This window comes from Artibeus jamaicensis, unplaced genomic scaffold (genome assembly GCF_021234435.1).
Source record: "Artibeus jamaicensis isolate MK-2021 breed Jamaican fruit bat unplaced genomic scaffold, CSHL_Jam_final contig_388, whole genome shotgun sequence".
In the NCBI taxonomy this organism is placed as follows: domain Eukaryota; kingdom Metazoa; phylum Chordata; class Mammalia; order Chiroptera; family Phyllostomidae; genus Artibeus; species Artibeus jamaicensis.
The window spans coordinates 3193570-3220077 of record NW_026521813.1 but is presented as its reverse complement, the minus strand read 5'-3'; positions in this window follow the sequence as shown (position 1 = coordinate 3220077).

The window sequence follows — 26508 nt, the reverse complement described above, 5'->3', positions numbered from 1 at the left end:
GACTTGGTGGATAGAATATTGGAGTTTTTTGGTAGCTCCTTTCCCCAAAAAAGTTTTTAAAATTCTGAATACTGAACATTTGGTTTGGAACTCTGGGGTGCTGTGGGGGAGCAGAATACAACACCTCAGAATATACCACTTGGCATGTGGATTATTTCCAGATGAAGATAATTGGGGCTTAAAAGACTTAGGAAGATCTTTTTATCTTCCTCTTAACGGCTTCAAAGAATTTTGTTAGTGTTTGTGCCAGGAAGAGACCTATTAACAAGATGATTTTTCATATTGGAAATGCATAGCAAATATTTTTTGCCAAACATTTGCTCTTCTCCAATTTCTGTGAATTGCCTTCCTCCCCTTTGAAGTCCCAGACCCCCATCCCTTCTCCTTAGCTCAGGACTGTGTGTAATCCTAGATTACCTGCCTGCTGGGGTCCATATTTTTATGGGGCTCCATACGTACAAAATACGTTTCTGTCCTGTCAGTCTGTCTTATCTCTGTGTAATCATTAGACCAAAGAACCTCAGTGGAAGAATAGAAAAGTTTTCTACCCCTGTAGCACCAACCATAAATTTAAGTAACTCAGAATTATTTTTTCTAACAGTGTGGTAAGCAAGAGATTATCCTCTATCTCATGGTGCTTATATATGTTTCATTTTATATCGTAGTCTTAACGTTTTTATGTCTTGAATTGTCTTCTTTTATATCAGTATACCATGGAACACAATGAAATTATTATTTAACCAATTTTTAAATTTTTGATAATGTGATTGTTTTAAACTTTTCAATGGTATAGCAAAATTATGATGAAACTTTGAGGCTAAATTTTATGAAAATATTATTATTTACTTAAATTTTATTCTTAAATAATGTAATTGTTAGCTTGAGGATGACCAAGATTTTTTTGATGCTGAACTGTTTTATTTTTATTTTTTAGTGTGTAAGAGGATTTAAAGAAGATAACCAACTATAACCTATAACCAACATAGGTTACCTTAAAACAATCTGTTATCACTCAAATTTATAATATATGATTAATATTAGTTATTTAATTGAATTTACTAGGCCGTTTTCAACATTTATTAGGGATAATTAGAATATTAAGTAGCCATGTTCTTATATTAAGAACAGAAAAGAATTTAAGAAGCATACACAATCTTGAATTCAAGAAATTTAAGAAATTAAATAAAATATTTTTTCACTATGTGAAAAATAGTGTATGCCATGGATAGTAATTTAACCAAAAAAATGTTATATAAGACCCAGGATATTTTGTACTTTTTCCGGTGTTGTGGTGTAATCACTTTTTGCTTAAATTTAGGTAAGGTAAATTAAGATCATGATCGATAAATAAATGACAACTACTCTTATTAATAACCTGGATACTATTGCCAAGATTGTTAAAGGAAACAAACTATCTACATCTTACTCTCTTTTGCTCAATAAGCATATTTTAAAATCATTCCATGCTATGCCTCATCAAGCCACTGCTTCATTTCTTCCTGCAAATTTTTGACAGAACTGTTTGGAAAATCAATGCCTCAGAGCTGTGTTTGGATTTACTGCTGAATCCAATTACTGTATATTATCATAAGAAGCATCAAAGTGAAAATTATTGATGGTGCTTGTTTTGTGAGCATGTAACTGCTAACTCCAAATATAAATATTTTAATGACATAGTTTTTCACTACTATAGAAAAGAAAATAGAAATAAGATTTCAAATATGGAACAATAAATCACTTAAATTTAAACAAAGTTCTTAAAAAATAAATGTAATGCTCTTTAATACACGATTCCAACAAAAGAATACTTTAAACAACCATGAATAATAATGGTTGGCTAAGATTACATGGGAGAATATTGTTATGTAAAAAATAGTTTGTCAGGAATGCTGTTCTAAAATTTTTATGTACATCTCAATTGCACTTATAATTTAAAACAGAGTTTGGTAAACTATATAGCCTGTGGGCCAAAGCTGTCTCCTCCCATTTATTTATATGTAGTCTGTGCCTGTTTGGCATTGCAACAGTAAAGCTGAGTAGTTTAATAGAAACTTAATAGCCAGCTAAGTGTAAAATATTTAAAATATTTACTATTGGCCCAATACCCACCCCCCACCCCTGCAAAAAGATCAAATGTGCTGGTCCTGATTTAAAGGAATCAATGTAAATTTTTATGCAACATTGTTAATATTTTATGGAAATTTGAATCTTCAAAATGATCTTAAATTTGTTAGAGGTATATAATTAAGACACAAGTTTTAAGTATAAAAATAAATATAACTAATTCAATTTATATCTAGCTATCTATCCATTTTTCTATTTTGTTTATTATCTATCATGCCCTTTGCAAAGTGAGAATAATTTCGATTACAACTACTGTTTACTGTGATTATTTACAGCAATCACTTATGTCTCGTAAACTCACAGTGACTTCTCAGAAAGGTATATTTTGAATAACACTAAATACAATGAAAAGATTTATTTGGCTATAATGACAATAGAAAGAGATAAAGTTAAATACAGATGGCAAGAATTCAAGGAACTGCCTGTTAGTTGGGTAGTGAAAGATCTGAGAATGGGTATTTAAAGATTCAGAGTCTGAATAAAATCCTGTCATTTCTTCAATCTACTTTTTCTAATGTAAGAATGCATTCCATTACCTTCATCTGTGAGTATGCCCAGAACCAAGATGGGTAATACGGTGGCAATGGAGAAATAAAAAAAAGCCCACCACAAACCCTCTGGGATGAGGCAGTTCAATTTCATACATAAGGAGAATAAAGTATTATGTTTACTTGTAATATATACATAGTGGGTTATAGTATTTTTATATACTCAGAATATGTGTTTTTTAACTTCTCATTTTAAATAACCACTCAGAAAGTATTAACTATCTTTGGTTGAATTTTGTTTTAGTTTTATAGAGAATAGTTAAAAATGCCTTCTGAGAAGCAATGACATTTAATAAGTAACAGAAAAAATGGTGAATTACATTTTCAATCTCATCTCTTGGTGTTAATTCCAATTCATTTTTCTGGTAACCTTTTTGTCTTGATCATTAATCTTTTTTTTTTTCATTCTTGAAAACTAACTTAATGGAAAGTATAGTGCAAACAGCCTTTACTAAAAGTTAAATTTTAATTTTCTTTCCAGGGACAAACAAATTTTTCTTCCCCATCCACTGCCCCCCCAAATTAAAGACATACAGATATGATGAGTTATCACAATTTTTTATTACTTATAATCAGACTGTAAATTGCATATATGGACAGAGTCTGAGGTTTTCAAAAAAATGTTTTTTATTCTGTCTATGATGTCCCAAGTAGAAATATGATGACTGGTCAGCACATGCAAGATTAAAGATATCATATAATTCAAAAGTTTATATCTTCAGTATTTTCTATTATAGGAATTATATTTAATATCAAAGTTTAAAGTTACTTCTTTCTTCTTTTTTACAATAGCTTTGTAAGAACCATAAAAAATAGCAACCGTTTGTTTAATAAACCTATAACAATCTTGCTGATACTAACTTTTCATTCAAAATTTAAGATTCTTTTTGTTTATTAATCACTTTTTTCTGAGACATTCTTATTCTATTATGAGTCCTACCTGTTGTAAAACAGAAGGCTATCTTGATACCTATAGCCAGCTGGGCAAGACTGCCAGGGTTGGGGGTGGGGAAGGAGAGTTCTCGGCGGGTGAGGCTGCAATACCTGGGTAGTCAAGATAACACCTTGTGAACACTGCTCCCCTGTGTGGCAGAACACTGCTCTCCTATGCTCCCTTATCTGTCCTGTTCCTGGTGACAGATCCCCCACATCAGGCAAGACTAGGGCAGAATAAATATTGTACTGAGCATGTGCGAGGCTGGCAAAAGTGATTGCTAAGGGAAAAGCCCTCCTACCCTCCTTTCTGGTCCCTAGTTGAGAGTGTAACTGGGAGAAGGCAACCACATGTACCTTAGAGGTCAAGATGGCAAAGGGGATGGTACTGTGCCAGAGAAGACTAGGCAGTGCCGCTTGGGGAAATGATGGGATTGGTTGGAGAGCCTGAGCCTTCCAGAGTGTGCAGAAGTTTGAGCTGGGTAAAAGCACCTGGCCCGGCCCACACAGGTAACCTATAAAAACGCAGAGGAAGGAAGATAAAAGGAACACCCACCTTATGGACTTGCTGGTGGTGTGTTTGTAGGACCTTATGGCACTGAAAGCCACTTGGCCCATGGTGGCACCAGCTACACATACAGACTCTAGGAAGAAGCCTGAAGAGGGACAGCCACCTGCTTAGCTGCCTTAGTCTCCAAAGAACAGGTAAGAATGAAGCGGGAATTCTAGGCACTGCCTTGGGTTTGCGGGGTTTTGGTTGTCTTGGGAACCAACAGTTGGATTTTGCCTGTGTTTTGCGGATGAGATGAGCCTGGTGAGTCTGGAGATGGGTAGTCCTCTGCCTTCCCAAATTGTGCAGCATTTTAACAAAAACCTCTTTCCTTTCTCACCAACCTTGGCCTCCAGAATTTTTTTTTCTTGGTGGCAGCCGTCAGTCAAATCCCACTTTGGTTCCATAACAATACGAACCCATGAGGACCATAAGGCAGCGCAGCTGAGGTGTAGCTTTGTTTGTTATTTCCTCGTTGCACAAAGGCTGGCAAAACTTGCAGTGTGCCTAAGATTCCACTCCTGTGAAAATGTCATAAAGCCTACGTCTCTGATTTAAGTATTGAACAAAAGAAAACTGTGAAAGCGTTTTGTCAAATTGCCAATTTTAAGTATCTCTCATGCAAGTATTATCATGAAATCTGTCTTACTTACAAATGAACCCATTGTTCTTGACACATTGTTATTTAGTATATATCTCAAAAAGAGGACTTCTAGTAAATTAGTGCATAGGATTCACATTCAAAGATTATTTAATTCATTTACAAATGCATAGCTAATTTCCATTAATATTATACTAAAATATTGTTCGGTAAAGTTAGAAATTTAATGCTATGCTTAATCAGGCTACTTTTTAAATCAAACAAACCAGGTAAGGAAACATGAACGTTCTGTTTGACAATAACAATGGAGACAATTATGTAACTTTAATAGACACAAACCTTAGAAGAAATAAAAAGTAAAACCAGGTTTTTCCTTCTCTACAATTAAGAAAAAATGTTTGTTAATGCTGTTGTACTTGGTTTTTATTGGTGTTGGTATATCGTTTTGGAGAGAAATGAATAGAACAATTTCTGGAAAGAATCTTTCATAAAAAAAAGAGTATAATTTTTCTAGGAAAATTTGCCATCGTCATTCATGCATTTCCTTTATTAATGATAATAGTAACAATAATGCATATGCATACTATTCACATATACATAACATGTATTATATGATAATTTATGCTACTAGTAGTTGCTGAATAATTAATGCATTCCAAGCACATAGCCATTAGATTGAACACCCCAGAAATACAATTTTAAAAATAAAAAAACAATTTAGACTTTAATTTCTACCATGCTTCAAATGTGTTTTCAGCAATCTCTAGACCATAAGAGTTGTTAAAAATTGCATGGGGAAATGAAAAATGAAGGGCTTCTCTTCAGTGTGTTTTGACAAGCTAACTGGGCTACTTGAACTCACCACATATTTTCAAGAAACCTGTGAGATCCAGAAGCAGATATTCTAATTTATGTTTTTATTCATGTAAATGAAAACATTGAGATGATAAAAAGTTACAAACATATACTTTTCAAAAAGTGAACTCAATAAACGAACAGATATCATAACTAGTCAAAAGTTTTTGAATTCAATTTAATTTCTAAGCAATTTCTATACATAAACCATTCGCCAAGTAATATAAGATATAAAATGTGAGAATGTAATAATTCACATTTTAGGAAACTTATATTCAGCATAAATGTTTAGAACCTGAGGCTACCATGTGTTCAGAATAAGATGAAAACTTCTTCAACTATGAATTTTTCATTTTGTATTTTTGAGGCTGAAATACTTCCACTGTCACAGGCAGAACTCTCATCTTAGATCTTTGTTATTTCCTTTATGTTTTAGTACCTTGCTCTTAGTTTTAATATTTTATTTGATTCAAACTTTTAAAAATGCTTTTAAGTAGTTTATTTATATGCTTATGCCTTATAAATATTTCACAAAATCAGTATCTCAATACTATATTTTAGGCACTGATAAATACCTTCATGAAACTCAAAAAAATTTAGACATTGTTCAGTCTTAACCTTTATTCTTTTTTGAAGAATGCATTTCATGACTATGCAACAAAGATGTGATTAATAAATACCTACTGGAACAAGATTGACATACAGCGATTGGACCATTACATCTGGTGGGCCTCAGTGTAAAGACTTGGGATGTAATTTCTATTCTACACTTAAACATCAAGTTTTTATATACTTTAAGTATTATTTTATACATTAAATGGTTATTACAGTGACACATTATGATGAAAGGAGATCTTTAGTAATGATAAATTGTATAATTATCTACATAGACTGACTTACAAAGCAAAATACATGGTTGAGCAGCAGTGTTTAAAACTTGTAATGTATGCTGTATCCCTAGAGATGTTATTGACTGCAGGGAATGAAGCCATATGTAAGCCAAGAATGAAACTGCACTACTCAGTTGAAATAATAAGCAAGTGTTGAGTTGGCTCAGTTATTTCTTAGTACCACGAACAGTTAGATAACTCAGACAGATTAGTTCCCGGGATGAGATGGGATCAAACTGTAATGCTTACATATAATTGAATAACTGCATTGCATCTTTTACAAATATTTTTATTCAAGATTTATCTATACTGATAAGTGTCTTGGACTAATTTTGGATTTTGAAACTTGTAGATTATTTGGCATGTGCTAAGTAACATTGAAAATGTTAAGGAGTCATGAAATAAATATTGCTTTACATATATTAATTCTTTATATTCTCCCAATTATTTTCAGTTGCAGACACAAATTTTACTTTGTGATGAACATGAGGAGATGAGACACAGAAAAATAAATTATTGTGCTAAGTGGGACAGCCAAGATCTAGACCAAAATAGTCTGGCTTGAAAAGCTACACCATCAGGCTCCACATCTCCATTGGCCTGTTACAATGTTCGGAAATGAAAAGAGCAACTTAGATCTTATTCAGCTGTAGGAGATTTCATCAGTTCACCTGCTGTATCTTTCCTGAGCTGAAAGGGCATCTGGTCAATCAGGGACTGAAAGGAACAGTATAGCATAGGTTTGCAAACCAGATAACCTGGCTTCATGTTCCAGAGTGGTGAGTTTGGATAATGTTCTATTGAAGGTCAATTCTTCAACTCACACTGTCAGGATAATAATAGAACATATCAAATAGGTTTCTATCAACTTAGATTGAAAGTATCTAATAGGTTGTATATAGTGTTAAATATCCAGAATAACCATTATCATATGAAATTAGATAGATAATTAGTAATAGATAAATACATAGATCTACCCTTAATGGTCTTATTCCATTTTTACCTTTTCTTAAATATACTCGTATCTACATATCTATAAAGTACATCAAGCAATGTTAGCTCGTAGAAATGACAAGTTTGTTAACTTTGGTGAGTGATTGTCAGAAAGGAATGCAATATAGTGGCAGTTTGCCTAAGGTTATAAAGTTATTGTATAAACACTTAAACACTTTCTCACCATTCCTTTGCATATTATCCATCTTACTTCTAACCACTTTCTCAAAATGGTAGAGAATTTCCACAACCTTATCCTTGATCTTGAATGGAATCTGTTTTGCGTTTTACACGCATTCACCCCTGAAAAGACTTTTATATTCTTTTCTCTGATTTGCCACCTAGATGGGTCACATCAGGAACAAAATCAGTTCAATGTATTTTGCCTAAAATGTGACAGTTTTGTTTGTCGATATTAACATATGCATTATAATATCATTAATAAATATTTCTTTTTGCTTCAATATTTATTATTTTAGAAGAAAAACATTGCATATATACATCTACATATAACAAGGAGTTGCAAATAATAGAATTCTGTAAAGAAAGAATAAATATGTTAACATTTTATTTATTTTTGTAGCCCTTATGGAGTTCTCATCCCATATCAATTTCCTTTAATCCTCACAATTCAGCTCAAGCTAATGGACTAAAATCTATTTACCAGGTGAGGAAATTGAGACCCAGTGACATCAAGAACTCCTCAGTGTTAAAACAAACAAACAAATAACACCAACAGCAAAGAGAAGTCATAAGTACAGGAGCAGGGATATAGTCCTCACCCTTTGGTCTGTTTGACGCCGAAGCTCACATGTGTATTCACCACACATACCTGCACGGTACCTATAAAGCTTGCATCTATAGGGGCAGGGGGTGGAGTAGTTGAGAAACAAATGCAGTCTTTGTCCTCACAGAGTGTATGCACAGACATGGACAACAGTGACCACTTACAATAATTGCTATATCAGAGAGTGCATTGACTTTTTAATTTTCATTTATTTATTTTTTTGCCAGGAACACTTTTAACAGATTTATAAGAATCATCTAATTCCTCAATGTGGCTGTATAGTGAGTTTTTAATCTCCATTTTACAGGTGAGGAAACTGAGACTGAGAGAAGTGAAGCCAATTAATAAACTTCCTATGGCTAATAATCTCTAGAGTCTTGATTTTGGTCCAAAATCATAGTCACTTTGGACAAGTTAAAAAAAATCAATGCTATAGGTATTCCAAAGGATGGAGTTTGTAAAGCTCAAAGTCAAATTACCCTAAATCCTTAGAACTGACTTCAGTAAATCTTCATGCCAATCCCAGTGATCGAGAACAGTGCACAGCATGGCATTGGCGGCAACGTTGTGTGAGGAAAAGAAGAGAGTGGGAGTCAGAGCTCCGGTTTAATCACTTACATGGAGCACAATTTCAAAAATATTGAAATCTCTTCCCTTTAAACCTTTCTGCGAACTCCAGAGCTGATTACCTTAATAAGTAGCTTAAAAATAGTTTAGCATAATTAAACTAAAACAAAAAAAAACAAAAACAGTTCACCTAGTTCATCCTCTACCCTCCATCTCTGAAAACCACCAATACGTTCTATTTATGAACTTGTTTGTTTGTTCAAGATTCCACCTGTAAAAGAGATCACACAGTTTTCCTCTAGTTTTCTTTGTTCAATTTAGTTCACTGAGTATAATGCCTTGGAAGTCCATCCAAAGATTGATTTTGTTGCAAATGAAAGTAATTTATTCTTTTGATGGCTGAAATATACTGATGTTATATATAAAATTTATTCATCCATAAACAAGACACTTATGTTGTTTCCATATCTTGGTTATTATAAATAGTGCTTCAATGAACATAGGCATGTATATACGTTTTTTAATTAGTGTTTTTTGTTTTCTTCAGGTAAGTCCCCAGATACAAAATTGCTAGATTATATGGTAGTTATATTTTAAACTGTTTGAGAAACTTTTATACTATTTTATGGGGCGGTTGCACCAATCTGCATTTCTTCTAACAATGCACAAGGATTTTGTTTTCTCTATATCCTCACCAATATTTTCTATTTCTTATCTTTTTGATAATGGCTCTTGCAGCAGGTGTGAGGTGATACTTCATTGTACTTTTGATTTGCAGTTCCCTGATGTGTCTTTTCATGTACCTCTTGGCCAGCAGGTATCTTCTTCGGGGGAAAAAATGTCTATTCAGATCTTCTGCCTGTCTGTTATTTGGACGTATTTTTCCTTTTGAGTTGTATATGTTAATTATATATTTTAGATATTAACCTCTCAACAAATATATGATTCTCAATTATTTTTCTAATGTTCAATGGGTCGGTTTTTCCAGTTTGTTGATTACATTGTTTGCTCTGAAGAGACTTTTTAGTTTGATGTAGTATCACTTTTTTTCTTTCATAAAATATTTATTAAAAAAAAACTACACTGCATAAATTTAGCTAGAATTTATAAAAATGTGAGCACATTGTAGTTAAGAAACAAATTTTCATTGCTATTTACTTTTAAATTAGGAAGGGGAAAGTAATTTTTTTCAGGTACAAGAGTAAATGTCTAGAAAACATTCAAAAAGTTGGGCAATAAAAAGATTAAGAGTCACCATCTGGCTGTCCCAGTGGAAACCATATTCAAACACACCAGGAAGCATCCCCGCTGTGTGAGGGGGCCTCTTGGATCCAGGTCAAACGCTCAAAGAGATTCCCAGCACTGGTTCATGTGTCAAAGAGGTTTCTGCTTAGGGTAAAACCTGCACAATTTGTTCATAATTTCCTGTTTCTCCAACAAAGTGGGCTTTCTGTACTGTTGTTACAAAGGTCTGTAAAAAAGCACAAAGCTTTTGTGAAGTGTTTCTTCTGAAAAAGTTAAGAAAAAGACTGCATGGAGTCGTTTCCTATAGTTCAGTCTGTACACTCACACAGATGGCGGGAACCATGAAATCACACACATCCCAGGCCCGGGAACCCTGGTTTCTTGAAAGGTTATTTTAAAAGCGTAGAGCAACTTTCAGCTCTGTCATTTCGAATTGCCTCAACACCATACTTCAGCTCTCTCTAAACTGAATTCACCCTTTTTCTCACGCAAAGTATCTGGGAACGGCACCGCAGGGAATCTGCAGGACTTCAGAAAATCAAATGAACAAGGCAGACAAGTAAGTTGTAAAGCCTGAGGCTGGGAGACTGAGAGGTGCACTTCACATTCCCGGTGGTGTAAAAAATGCAAAGGAGTTTGTGTATAGATTTCATATCCTGCAATTTTACTCAATTTGTTTAATGAAATGGAGACGAGTAATTTACCTAATGAAGAATTTAAAGCAATGTTAATAAAGGTTCTCATCAAATTCGGAAAAGAATGGATAAACACTGACGTAAAAGTTATAAATGCACAATATTTCAACTGAGATATATGTTATGTTTTTCAATGAATGGCAAATAAATGTTTAAATGGCATTTATTGATATACAATTACTGTAAGTGTACAATGACAAAAAAATCCCACTGTGTAAATACACAGAGATGGGTCAAATGAACTTCCTGCTTATAGTTCTAAAATACAAAATACAATCAACTTTGGCATTTCTTAGGGAATAAGTCCTATTACTTTAAAAAATATGCAAGTAATAAATAACAACACAGACTTCCCTTGAAGTATATGAAGATGCACATAAAATTTTTGAAAAACTGCTATGTCTGGTGGTTTTTGAATAGAGAATATGAGTGATCTATTCACATTGTCAGTAATTATCATTTCCAAATTTTTAGTTCATTCTCATTTCAAATGTTTTGATAGCTAATGACCACTCATTTTAAAGAAATAACTTTTTCCTTTGCATTCATTTTATTACTAAGATTAGCAGTTAGATTTGCATTAATACCAGTCTTCACAAATAACAGAAAATTATTATGTCATAATAATTACTGTGCTGACAAAAAAGTGGAGAGTAATCTAATTCATTTGGCATGAGAATTATGGATGATTGCTTAGGATTATTTATTGAAAGATTAATTCATCTGGAATCAAATATTTTAAATTATCTTATAGATTGTATAATTCTTTCATAAATTAGAATCTTACACTTTGTAGATATCTCAGATTCCTCCTAATTCACTGTTTTATCTGAAGAATGTCCCTGGACATGTAACTTTTGGTGTCTGCTTTAATGCATGCAGAAGCCTCCACGGTATTCTGTTAAAGATAGTCCTTCTCATTTTCCATTAGTTGAACCAAAATTCCTACAAACTCGTTATTTGCATAGGTGTTAATACTTACAAAAGACGGTTATCTGTGTGTTTATTTTACTTTCCTCATGGTCTATCAAATAGATGTGGCAGATAAACTATCCCAAGCCTCCAGGTAGAATCATGGTTAATAGACATTTTAGTTTTTTCAAGATGTTATATTTAAAAATTGACAGCTGAGACATAATCCCAGGCTTTCTGATTTCTAAGCAGGACTCATTTTACCTCATATGCTATAGGCAAATCCCCCATTAATTTTCAGGCTTTTTAAAAAATAAAAACATTACATTAAATCCCTTTGCCCATGAATCCCCTTTATTACTTGACAACATTCTTCATGGTAGCTCTACAAATCAGGTTATCAAGACCAAGTGTCTATTATTTTTTGCTTATCAAAATATCATTAAATAATCTGATTTCTTATAATTTCTTACACTCTCCTCAGAAAGTTAACAGTCTATCAGAGCTTCTGTGAGAGTTTGAGTCAAGTAACGCACTCAGTGACATGGTTTGTGTAGGACTATTTTCAGTGGTTATCTCTCTTGTACTGAACACTACTTCAACTAATATGTTCACTATTTAAAACTCACATAACTTTTTGCTCATATTCAGCAAAAAAAAAATAAATAAATAAACCCTTTAACAAACACTACAGTGGATCCAATTCTTACCAAGTCTTGTACTTGTAGAATTTTTTAACCTAAATACATTCATTTACATTTATTCTTGTTAAACATGATCCTCTTGAATTTTGTATGTCAGTTTATTCTGTCAGGAACTTTATGAGTCTTATTTTTGTCACCCATCATATTTTATCTTTTTCTGCTCTATGTCGTCTACTAAGTTGATAAATGTAACTTCTTCATTTTGATCCAAATTACTTGAAAAAAAACACATTGCATAAGACTAAGCTGTACATTTTAGATGAGCATCCTCAAGGTTCGGGTTCTTCATTTCAAAGACAGTAGAGTTGAACTAGATAATCTCAGCGACCGTTTCCAGCTCAACATTCTATTACAAACAAATAATAACCACATTATGCTAAAGATTCATATATAAACATATACACATATATAGCTTAAAACGCTTAAAGTCTCTAATTCTTAATGATTTTATTATTAATTATTAATTTTAAGTTTAATATCTATAAAGAAAATCCTTGTGTGTAGGGTTGTAACTCACCAGTATGTTGTGATTACCTGTAAGACATTCCAAATTAATTTTTTAATAGTAATAATGAAATAAAATGGTTATTTAAAAATCTTGTCATTATGATAAAGGTGATTCAATTATACCTCAAAATAAATATATCACCATTCTGTTTGCATTCCAGTGATATTCTTAAGTGGGAAAGAAAGAATAGAGATACAGCTACTGTGTCAAACCTGTACTACCCAGAGGGATAAATTCCAACCTACTTATGTTAAAATGTGAAAGAAAAATGTGGGAACGGAAATTGAACTGTAAGTTCTTTGACTAAGATAATGCACCTTTTTTGCCATGTTTTCCTTGAAATGCAGGGTTGTGCACAACACTTCAGTTCTATTTTCTACTAGCATAACAAGTGAAAGGACAAATAGATTAATTTAAGAGACATTTTAAAAGTATTAAATTAGCTCAGTTATAGATCACAAAAACTCATTTCTAGGCATTCTATAATCCACACTTTTTGTAAAACATAGTTTTGTTTGGTAATCATTGTTCCATGAAGTAATACACATATAACTAACCATATAAATGTGTAACAGTTTTTCAGCTATACAAGTTTTTTTCTTCAGTATGGTAATTAGAAAATGAAAATAAGCTTCAACCTCAATATTTAGTTATCTAAAATTTGGTCACACTTAAAATATGTTTGCTGATAAAATTAAATGATATACAAAATTGAATTGTTACTAACATAATAAATTATGTTGAAGAGTAAATTATTTCTCCAACCCCCTTAAATAAAAAAGGATGTTACTAGTGAATACATTCCCTTGCTCCAGAATTTTGGATCATATATATTGTAATGCAATGTCAGATCTCAGATAAATTTTAGCAAACACAACTTTGAATGTATTGTTGAGCTCTATTGAATAGAAGAGAAACTCCCAAGGAGTAGAAAAAAAAACTAACTAAAATTATAATAGTAAGTAAATACTAAGTGTTTATACTGCAAAAAAAAAGTTTTCATAGTAGGAATTTAGAATTTAGGAGATTAGCAGCATCTAGGCCTTTAAAATTTCAGGGATGTAAATCTGAGACTCCTGCTTCAAAGCTGCATCCTCAAAACACTATAATGGAATAACCGGTTGTTTTGATTTGTCTACTGATGGAGAAACCAATGAAAAACTTTGATGTCAGTTGGCTCCAAGGGTTATATTTATTATAATAATAGCAATACTAATACCCCTCACCCAAGGATATAACTATAGGTTATCTAACTATACCTAACTACAGAAATCGAGGTAATATTGTCATCTTCTCTTCTGTGTGTGTCAAATGTCTTTCTGCATCTCTTTTATAGAAAAACTTCTATTTATTTTTAAGAAACACCTAGATAATCTGAAAGATCTCTCAATTTCAGGGTCCCTAATTTAATCACAGCTGCACAGACTTTTTTTTTCATATAGAGTAACAATCACAAATTCTAGGGATTAGGACAGAGATATTTTCTCTCTTTTTTTGAGGAGATATATTGTATTTTTGTTTTTGTTTTTTTAGTTTACTATTGTCCACTCTCTTGAACCTAAAATTTTATGTCCATCTTCAATAAATAATATATTCACCTCATTCCAGCATCTGCAAGAGTCAACCTATTACAGCATCAATTCAAGTCAAAATTCTCACACAAATACCATCATCTCAAAAGTCCAAAATTTCATCAACTAAATTACATAAATTAAGTGAGATTGATAATCTGGATGTGGTCCAGTCTGAGCAAAATTTATTTTCATGTGTGGATTCGTGAAATTAGAAAACGAATTGTCTGTTGTCAAAATATTATGGTGGTATAGGTGTAGTATATTAGTTATAGACATCTCATTCCAAAAAAAAGAGATAATTGGAAGAATAAAGGAGTTACTGGGCCTTAAAATTTTCAAATCCCAGCAAGGCTAATTTTACTATGTTTTAAGACCTGGGAATAATAATTCTCTGTGTCTGAAAACCTTCTCTCCCACTGCTCTGCCTTTGGAGCAATCCTTCTTTTTCCTTAAAAGACAAATACCATGTGATCTCACCTTTAACAGGAATCTAATCAACAAAACAAACAAACATGAAAAATATAACCAAAGACACTGAAATAGAGAACAGGCTGACAGTGACCAGAGGGGAGGAAATTTCAGGGGAGAAGGGGAAGTGTTTGCAGGGACAAGTATAAAGGACACAAGGACAATAACAAGGGCAGGTGGAAACAGGAGGAAGGTAGGGAGGGCTGGGGGGTGGGCTGGGGTGGGAGTAAAAGGCAGAAAACTGTATTTGAAAAACAATTAAAATTTTTTAAAAACTGAAAAAAAAGTGTAACATATTTGCCTCTGAATAGCTTTATTTAGCCTATTTCTGCCTAGGGAATTATGAGACTTCAAGTACCTTTTTATGTTGTGCTTTCTCTTTGTGTCCAAGCTGTCCATGTTTCTGTCAGTGTAATCTAAATAGTCTTGTGGTGTCCCGTGGATGTTATGGGAACTTAATGCCATTAGAGAAGAAAGGTTTTAGGAGATGTTTCCTGGATAATCCTGCTTCTTTCTATTCCTGGCTCCTGCTGAGATGGTTGAGTGAATCTGTGACTCATATACCTAATTTTTTCAACACTAGGAAAATATTTTCTTGTCACACACTTAGACTTTTCTCCAGTCTATTTTCCTAACAGTGAATATCTTAATTTTTATATATTTTTTATTCTGTATATGTTTATATTTTTCAAATTATCAAGTAGTGGTTCTTTTTTACTAATCAAATTTTCCTCAATTTATCTTTCCTTTCACATTTTAACATAAGCAGCAAGAAGAAAAGAGGCTGCATCTTCAATAGTTTCCTTGGAAATGTTATCAGCTAAAGATTGTGTATAAATTTCCCTTTCCATAAAATTCTAAGAGAAAATCATGAATAGATAACACCTTTATTATCTGAAATAATACATTTAGCCATTGAAATATGAATATTGAAGGCACTTCAAGTGAGGGCTCAGAAGTAGAGGAGGAACATAATTTTGGAAACTGAAAATGATTCTTATTATATAAGACTATTTAATTTAATTTTTTTCCTTTTGTATTATTCCTTGTGTCTGAAGATGAATTCCTGTTTGGAGTTAAGCCCTGGCTGGTGTGTCTCAGTGGATAGAGTGCCAGTCTGCAAAGGTCACCAGTTCGATTCCTGGTCAGGGTACATGCTTGGGTTTCAGGTCAGGTCTCTGCTATGGTTGGGGCTGTGTAAGAGGCAGCCAATCTATGTTTCTCTCCCTGTCTTTCTCCCTATGTTCCCTTCACTCTAAAAACAAAGTAAAATCTTTGAAATACAGACTCTTAGGGCTCTTAAATATAAGCTCTGTCAAATATGAGCTCCTAGTAATAATTACCATATAGGTAAAAATAAGGAAGACGTGAGAACATAAATCAATTAGCATAATAAGCAACAAAATTACATTTCTAGGATGTTGAAACTAAGAAATATGGAATATAAAATGATTGTGCATTCAATGTCTAAAATTAGAAAAGAAGAAATAAAAAAATAATTATAACCAAATACCAATTCTGGAAATGAAAAAAAAAGCTAATAATGAAGAGAATACTAAAAAAATGTAGAGAAAGATTTGTAATATATTTATTTAGATAGATTAAAAATATGTCAAAATAAAAGATATTCCTGAGAAAATGTCCTGGAATATATTACAAAGACAAGAAACAAAATATGAAAGAGAATAATGAATATAGAAGACATACTTTTTAAGACTTAGTGTGTATCTAGTCAAAAGGGGCTGGGATGGGAGAAATAAACAAAAAACTGTACTTGAAAAATAACTAAATAAAATTAAATAATAAAAAAAAGAAAGAAAGAAAGAAAAAAAATTTCTGGGGGGGGGATGAAAAAAATGAAGTGATTGCATCAAAATTCAGCACTCAAGAAGAAATAGATGGTGATTTTCTAGAATTGATAATAAATATGAATATCAGACAGAATAAGAAAAAAGTATATCCATATATCCATATTTGTGTTAACAATTAAAAGTATTCAGAACTAAAACATAAATAAAATAAAGAGAGAAAAGGCATTCATAAAGCGCTATGTGTGGATGTATAATGAAAGAAAAATATAATTTATTAAGTTTGGAGAAGAAAGAAGTGAACCAATCAATTTACTTAACAGACACAGAAACAAAAATCTTTGGATAAAAATTAAACAACCATTCATAATAAAGTCTTGCACTAGGTAGTAAAGATAACTTTTTGAAGTTGATTGAATGTATCTATAAAATAATTTATAATTTGTTTCATAGCAAAGTAAATATTTCAAATATTTTAAAAATATTAGACTCCAGATAATCATGATATGTAGCATTGTTATTTAAGCTAATACAGTAAGAAAACAAAAAGTTGTTTTAATTTTTAAATAGTAAAATAGAAAACTCATCATTCACAGATATTTGTGTTTATAGAGAACCCCAAAAGAATCTAATGCCAAAATATTAGAAAAATTAGATTAAAAATTAGCAAGACTGTGTGGTCACCATTCAAAAATCATTGTAATCTTAAACATAAGAGAGAATACTTTCTAATAGAGAATACAAACACATTTCATATACCAAAGAGGAGGAAAAAGCAGACTTGAGAAACTGCTAATTGCACACATAAGCCAGCTGGTGTGGAAGAACTTTAATATGGTTGAGGCTATTCAAAATCCTTATCTTTGTGGAGGAGTAAAAACTCCCTTGATTGAATAAACTAAAGAAAGAAGAGATGAGAATATTTTAAAATCAATGAAAATTACCTGAAAAGTATTCCTAATTTTTGGTATTTGATTGCACTTTCTACATCTATGCCTTTAATTATATATAAGCTAGTATATATAGTAGCTAAAGTTATCTCAATCCATGACCTAAAAGTAACTATGAAATATTATTTAATTTAGGTATAAAACATTAACTATAATATAAAAATTAATCAGTTAATTAGTATTTGAAATTTCAAAATGTGTTTTATACAGTGAATATTAATACAAATATTAATTACATTGAGCCATTATGCATTAAGGACATCTTGATTTAATGCTATTTGTTATTATATAATTATGTGCTTGCGGTTAATGAACATTACCAGGCATTTAGGCTTTTGTGTGGTCTTTAATAATAAATGGTTTATACATTAGCAGGGATATTAGAATATAGCATATTAAAATATTATTTCAATTTTTAAAAAATTACTTATTGAATTCCTACTATATATTTCAGAAGCTTTGCTAAGACATAGATTTATAAAGACCCAGTTGTAAAAGAGATTATAATTTAATAACCATAATCATTTAAATCAAATATTGTTGAATCAAAATATCTATGTGAATGTACATTGTTAAACTATCAACATTAGTATACTCTGTTTAATCTGAAGCATATACTGTATATATTATCCAAAACTTAAATAAATCTATTATCTCTAAAGTATGTATTATATAAACTACATGTCCAAAGTATTATATAAACTACATCTTTTATTACTGTTTCTTAAAGAACAAAGTTATCAATTTTAGTATATTAATATAAGGTGACTTGCTAAACTATTTCTTGTGCACAAACTACCCAATTTTTTATGTGAATGTAAATTAAAAATAAAATATCTTTAAGGAGTGCTCTCTATAAAGCAAATAATATATGGCCAGCCATATCTTATATATTGTTAATAAAATTCACAGCACATGCTTTAAAAGCAACATCTTTTTCCAAGGTTGTTAGAAATACTCTTCAGTAGTATATTTGCAAGTTATAAGATCTATTATTTATGAATGCATCATAAAATCTATCTAAAAAATAGCAGCATATAGGAAGCTCTTTATTAACATAAGTATCTCAATCTGATTAAATTTTTATTTTATTTTACTGAAGGGCAAATGGCATACATAATGCTTGAATCAAGATGTTTTCCCATCTTAACTATGTGGAAGAGGAAGAGATTGGTAAGACAGTATTTTTATTTTATTTTGATTTTTTTAGGAGAGATAACACTGTCTTAAGAGTGCATAAAATACCTTTAATTCTTTTGGTAGGTATGAGTTTTGTTTGGGAACAGATTTTTTTGCAGCCAACTTTAAAAACCTGTAAATGAAATGGAAATTTTTTTAAAAAAAGCAAACCTGAAAACCATTGCAGGTGAATTATAGAAGACACCAAATTTAAACTATAACTTTTAAAATGAAAAGTACAAAACTATGTTGATGCTGCCTGAATATTAAAGTCTAGCCCAAGTTATGCTGTTGCATCTTTTTCATCACTGATTCCAAGACTTCCCCTGAATTTAATTTTCTTATCCAGTTTTCTTGTTCCTCCTCTATATTTCTTTATTCAGTTTCCTTTCTTCTACCATTTGTCATTTTTTTTGTAAAATCAACCCTCTTCATCTTCTTCTGTTCATTTAAATTTTCTTTGATCTTCTTTTTCAATCATTTACATGAAATGAAACCCTCTACTTTTCCTCTTTACTGGTGTTTTTCAGGAAAGATGAATTTTACATATTTTCTTTTCTTCTTCCTTATTATCTTGAACTATGTCATTGAACCTGGGTCCATTGATCTGTGGAAAAACCCAGGCTTTTAGTGACAATTGTGCATACCCATTTTCCTGGCCCTCTTCTGCTAAGAAATCAAGGTCGGTTTCTGGACTGCCATTTTATTCTGTAACAATCCGAATCTGGTAAACTGGAAGTGATATTTCAGTTTACCCTGTAGAACCTATGCAAAGGCATTTCACAAACTCCTCCCCAGGAATCTATGTGTTCTATGCTATTTTTCATTCCATGGATGATCTCAAATTTAATATAGGTGGACCACAGAGGATTTTTATGTCAGTGAAAATACTATGTATGTTACTATAATAGTGGATACATAGCATTAGTAGGTTGTGCAAACCCATAAAATGTACAACATTAAGAGTGAATGGTAAGTTACAGATTTTGAGTGATAATAAAATGTCAATGTAAGTTCATCAGTTGTAATAGAAGTACCACTTTGGTGCTGGGGTATTAATAATGGGGAGGCTGTTGATGAGTCAGGCAGGTTGTACATGGAAAAATCTATACCTCAGGCTATATTTTGCATGAAACTAAAATTACCCTAAAAAAATAAAGTCCACTAAAAAAGTGTTTCTGGATAAAGGAAATTGTGAAATATTTAAACATATAAGCAGCACTGTGTGTAGTGCCAAACAACTAGGGATTATCAATAAGAGTTTAAAGAAATTATGACATATTCTTAGAAATAGAATACTGTGCAGTTACAAAAACAATAGAGCAAATCTTCAACAAATTTTCAAGATTTCTTATGTGGAGATAGCAAGGCACAAAGCAGCTTTCAGTCGCATAAAATAATTGTGAATGTGTTAATTATACACCTGCACATAAACAGATGATTTCTAGGAGAATCAGAAAGGGGAACAGCGTTTGACCCCATGTGAGGGATGAGGGACGGGCAACTGCTGCAGGAAAAAGACTAACCTGTCGCTCTGTAGTCTTTATAGTATTGCTTGTTTGTTTCCCATTTGTTTAATCATGTAGATGTACTCCTCATTAATTTTTGTAAATAAAGGTATACAGCACTTGCTTGAAAACATTATTATAGGCATATTTAATAGGTGATGTTACAATGCCTGTCCCTTAAACATATTGGTATAATGTAATATGAGTTAGTTATGATAGGATAATAAGAAAAAAGAGGACAAGTTAACTTGTGAGTGACATATTTCAGTCAAGTGAAGGCATACATAGTGTTAGCACAGGTTGGGAAGAAGCTGTGGGAGAACGAGTTCACGCATGAGACACCGTGAGATGCATGACACACAGTGAGGACAAACTGCAATGTCCTGTGTTACAGCAGTGAGTGCCATTCATTTCATAGTGGATTGTTTCATTCAGCGAAACACCATCAGTTGTATTAAAATGTTGCCATTAACTTACATTTCATTTGTTTTATACAATTGTGATAGATCTTTATAAATTGGATTTGGTTCCATATTTTTTTTAATATGCTAAGCATTAGGAGTGATATTCTTATTCAGATTATTTCATGATTTTAATGATTAATAATTTAGACCAACATAGAAGAACTAAAGAACTTTGTTTTCTTAAAAAAGCATGTAGCCCTGGCTGGTGTGGTTCAGTGGACTGAGCCACAGTGAACCAAAGGGTTGCTGGTTTGATTCCCTGCCAGGGCATAGGACTGGGTTGTTGGCCAGGACCCCAGTAGTGGGCACATAAGAGACAACCACACATTTATGTTTCTCTCCCTCTCTTTCTTCCTCCCTTCCCCTCTGTCTAAAAATAAGTAAATAAAATCTTTAAAAAAGAGCATGATATGTATTGCCTAAATAAAACAAAAATAGACACAGGAAGGAAAAGAAGTAACTTGTTTTGCCAAAGATTCATTACATGACTCAAAGTGAATTTTCTGAGGTGAGAGAGGTACAACATATCTAATATGTAAGTGCTTTGTTGTCTCTTCTTTCTCTGGAACTCAGCAATCTTCACTGTCATCATAGTTTAATTATTTCCTCAGATTCTGCTTAAATTTCATACTTAATCCCTGATTGTTCCATGATCAGCAGAAACCCTTATACTTCACTGAAACAACTGAGAGCACCAAGCAAGCCCTCTTTCTTTCCACCTTCTTTTCCACATTAGACACCCCTCTGTGCTTTTCTTAAATAGTCATGGCACTTGTAAATATGTGAAGGAATGTGGTAGTCAGGATGCTTCCAAAGGATTATAGTAATGACCCCTGAGTTCTGACAAAGTATAAATCTTACTCAAATATTTTCTCCTCTCTCACCTTGAAAAGCAGCATGGCAGAAAACTATTAGATCTTTATTTAATGTGTTAAAGTAAAAGGAGATTGGCATATCTGAGACCACAAAGTTTACTTTCCCATACCACTTGTTTTGAAGGAAAGAATATTATAACTACTTGTCTTAATCATAAACAAATCAACAAAAAGTATTAGAGAGAATGTGGAGAAAAGGGAAACCTAGTGCACAGTTGGTGGGAATGCCGACTGGTGCAGCAGTGTGGAAGCAGTACTGTGGGAAACAGAATGGAATGTCCTCAGAAAACTAAAAAAATGGAACTGCCTTTTGACCTGGCAATTCTACTGTTGGGATTATACCCTAATAACCCAGAAACTCCAATTCAAAAGAACCTATGCACCCCAATATTCATAGCAGCACAATTTGCAATAGCCAAGTGCTGGAAGCAACCTAAGTGCCCACCAGTAAATTTATGAATCAAAAAACTATGGTACATTTACACAACGGAATACTCCACAGCAGAAAGAAGGAGCTCCTAATCTTTGTGACAGCATGGATGGAACTACAGAACATTAGACTAACTGAAGTAAGCCAGGTGGGGAAAGACAGATATCATGTGATCTCACCTATAAGTGGAACCTAATGGACAAAACAAACAAAATATAACCAAAGACATTGAAATTAAGAACAACCTGAGGGGAGGTGGGAAGGGATAATGAGAGAAAAAGGGGGAAGGGTTTTCAGGAACATGTGTGAAGGACACATGAACAAAACCAAAGAGGATACGATCAAGGGTGGGGAGTGGGGATGGCTGGGGTGGGGGGAGTGGTGTTGGTAAAATGCAGGCAACTGCACTTGAACGACAATTAAAAAATTATTTCTTATCTAATAGTTCAAGTCTGGGCATAGCATGAATTTGTTGGCTTCTCTACTCTGAATTTCACAAGACTGAAGTCAAATTGTTCCTAGGGTTGTGTTCCTTGCTAGAGACTGGAGATGGATCTCTTTCCAAGACTATTCAGGTTGATGGCTGATGAAATTTCTTGCAGTTGTAGGTTTGAAGGCTTTGTTCCCTTGCAGGATATCAACCAGTGGCCAGCTTTGCTCCTGGGAAATCTGTTTAACTGCTCATATTCTCCATGTGGCCGTCCTCCAATACCTGTGGCTTCAGTCCATCTCCAGCTCTGACTCCCTCTTCTCCTTCTGCATCTCTCCGAGTGACTCTTCTGCCTTCTTCTGGATAATCTGTGGTGATCTCTTTATCTTAGAATCAGCTGACTAGTTGCATTGATTATATTTGTAAAGTCCTTTCATAGAATTATCTAGATTATTTCTTAAATAACCAGGGGCCCAGAACCTTTAGAGGATATTTTTTATAATACCACCTTCTACATTATTCTTGTCATCCACGTAGTCAAAACTTCAGATACAATAAATCTAATAACAACAACTATAAAGTATATAACTTCTTCAGAGTAAACAAATCTATTTTTTTCTCCATTTAGTAAATTATTATCGAGCACCTATCCTGTGACTGGCATTGGTAATATCATGATCATAATATATTTATGTTATTTCAATTTTTTTGGTTTAAAGTCTACATTTAATAAGAAGGTACATATTGAACAAATAACCACATTTTATGAAGGAAAATAATGGTGAATGATTTAGCAGGGACCCATAATAATTTAACTAAATCCAGTTTCTATGACATCATTTACTTAACTCAATAAATGCATTTCCTTCTCTAAAACTGTTCAAAGTTATGTAGTTTCCTTCCAGATACTCTGCAGCCTGACTTTCCGATCTCATCTTTGGTTCTCATTGGTCCTTACTCACAGAGTAATTTCAAAATGCTGAACTGAGGTAACTCTCTAAATAACGCAGTCTCACGACAAGTCTCTGCTTACCTAGAGGCATCTTGAACCAAACTCTAATCATTAACTTAAATAATCATTCCATGAACCACTCAGACTGTATCATTTTCCATTTTCTGTGTCCCGTAGCTTCCTGCAAATAGCTACAATATAACATGCAGAGTTTTATACTCTTTTGTCTTTGTCCACCACGATATGGAGTTATTCAAAAGTAGGGACTATCTGTTATATTATTCCGAATCATTTGTCTAGAATACTGAACCTAGCCTAATAGAAGGAATCACATAATTCTGAATTAAAAAGAAGAAAGGAAGTAATGTGAGAAGGAGAAGAAAAGAATAGTGAACAGGAAGGAAAAATGAAGAGAGTAATGAAAGAAACAGCAAGCACATTGGATTCTATAACATATCTGTGCATATTTACTACCTAATACTTCTCAAGATTTAGTCGAAAAATGTTATACCTATATTTGAAAATTATCACATTTGATACAATTTTACTGATAAAAATTAGCAAAATTTTTAGCAATATATTTTATAATATTTTAGCAATATGTTTTATTTTTTCTACTATTCTAAATGTCCATCTCAGTGGTATTATAAGCAATTATCAATAAATGTTAGCTCTGTGATTTCCAGAACTTCTAAAAAAACTACTGATGAAAAAATTTAAATTTATCCTATTTTTTATTTAGATCAACAAAATCTCTTTAGGATTCATGAGGTATTTCATTTTTATTCTTTCATTCTCTCTTTGAAAACTCTTCTTAGTTTTCTTTATTTGTCAAATTGTACTCACTGATGATGGAATTGTTCTTAATATTCTTGTGTTACCTCCAGTCACTTTACTTAAGTAGAAATATTGACTTCCAAAAAAAAATGTTGCAGTATTATTGTCATCATTTGAAATGTTCTTGTTTCTCTCAATTGTAGCCTTTTAAATTTTGCATTTTTTTAACTTTGTGTGCATACCGATTGGTGGAACAATTACAAACTGAGTAAACATTTTGGAGGCGAAGGACACATCTTTGCCCTCCAGGGATTTATTCTGAAATGATTCTGTATTAGATGTGACTTTTTCTTGGACACACTTCTTTGTGGCTGCTGCATCATAATTACTTCAGGACAATCCTGCATTTTCCTGCAAATGTGTTGTGCTGCACTTCCCTTCATTTTATTTTCAGTATTTTCGGTATTAAAAGAAATTCAAAGGTACCCTTGGAAAATGAGATTGTCCACATCTATCAAGTCTGCTTTTTATGAAGCAAAAAGTGCAGACTGTTTTATGCCCCATTGGCAGGTTAGGTGGTAGCATTTCATATATATCATTAAGATGTTGTTTAAATCAGTCATCAAATGCATCTGTGGTAGGCCTCAGCATCTTCTCTTTCCAGTTTGCACTAGAGTTAATGAAGTTTGCGTGTAGAAGGAAATTCCTTTATCCTTGAATAGATTAAAACTAATACAAGTCTAGAAAGTGAGAAGGAGAATTATGCTATAGAAAATAGGAAGTGACTAAAGACAAAAGTATTAGCTCGGCTTATTTTGGGTAGAACAATTGATATCGCATTTATTTCATTTTATTTTTTACATTTAATACATCTACATTCAAATCCACCTTTTTCCATTCAGGTGCAGTTAATTATCATATCCATTCCTTGATTCTACATTTATCAATGAAATAGCATTCTATTGTTTATTGGAAAAGGCACACAAAATGTTCTTTTAATTTTTTTTACTGTTGAGTTTTTGATAATCTCAAGCCAATGAATATAATAAGAAATGAATCAATATCTGACTCACTAAAACATTATTTTTTTCTTCACCTTTATATTTGGTGGAAAAAAGTAACCTCATCCTGATTATTTTTAGTTCTGAAAACTTCCTTCTCTTTTTCTCACTCCAATCCATAGTATTCACTCCACCCCACTTCACAACCAACCTAGCTCCCATCTGCAATTTGGAGAAAATTATACATGCTCTCATGGGATGCTAAAGAGAAAATTGGCATAACTTTTTATTAATGTGGAGACCTCTGGCTGGGAACTCTAAAAACTTCAAACCAGATAGTGACAACTCTGTGACCCTTCATATGACTAAATGCGGACTGTCCAGTGAAGAAGAAACAGAGTTTAACTGACAATTATGAGTGAAGTATAACACCAAGAGAGGAATGTGGGTTTCGAACATTTAAAATAGTTACCATACTTATTATGCAAGCCACAGATAGGCTACCAAAGGCTAAGGTTACTGTAGGAGCAGACGATACATTTTAGGACTCTGCCTAAATTAAAGAAAGCTGTAGGGTAACCAGAAGCATAAGACCAAAAAGTAAGATGAGTGCCTTCCTGATCCCGTACCTGAGAGCCCTGCTCATGTCAAACGGCAATCGGACAACCACTGGGGTCCTGCCACTTGCCACCCCTAGTCAAAAACTCAGGAGACAGAGTCCAGTGGAAAGGAAAAAATAATTTAAAAAATATATATGCATAGCAGGTTTCTTGACGAACTCCCCTCCCCTCAAAAGAGTATGCAGGCACAGCCGGTATCTGTGGTGGATTCCTGTGGGGGATTCCTGTGGATTTGTGCTCAGGGAGGGGCATGGGCCTTGCTGTCTGGCCATGCGCCTCTGGGAGCTACCAGCCCAAGCCTCCTCTTCTGCCTTCCAACCAGACTAGCGTCCACGGTGCTACTGGTCAGGCCCGGAGTGCTTGGGGAGGGGCGCAGGGCCTGTCCCTGGCAGCGCTGGGGCCATACCCAATAGGGATGTGGGCAGGCGGGCGCCAGCCACCAAGGCTTCTTATCTGGGGAGGGGCACGGCGGTTGCCAGACAGCCCCACTTTCTGGGCCAACCAGTTTAATCCCCGCCCCCTCTAGCCTTTTACTGGAACACAGACAGGCAGGTCCTGAA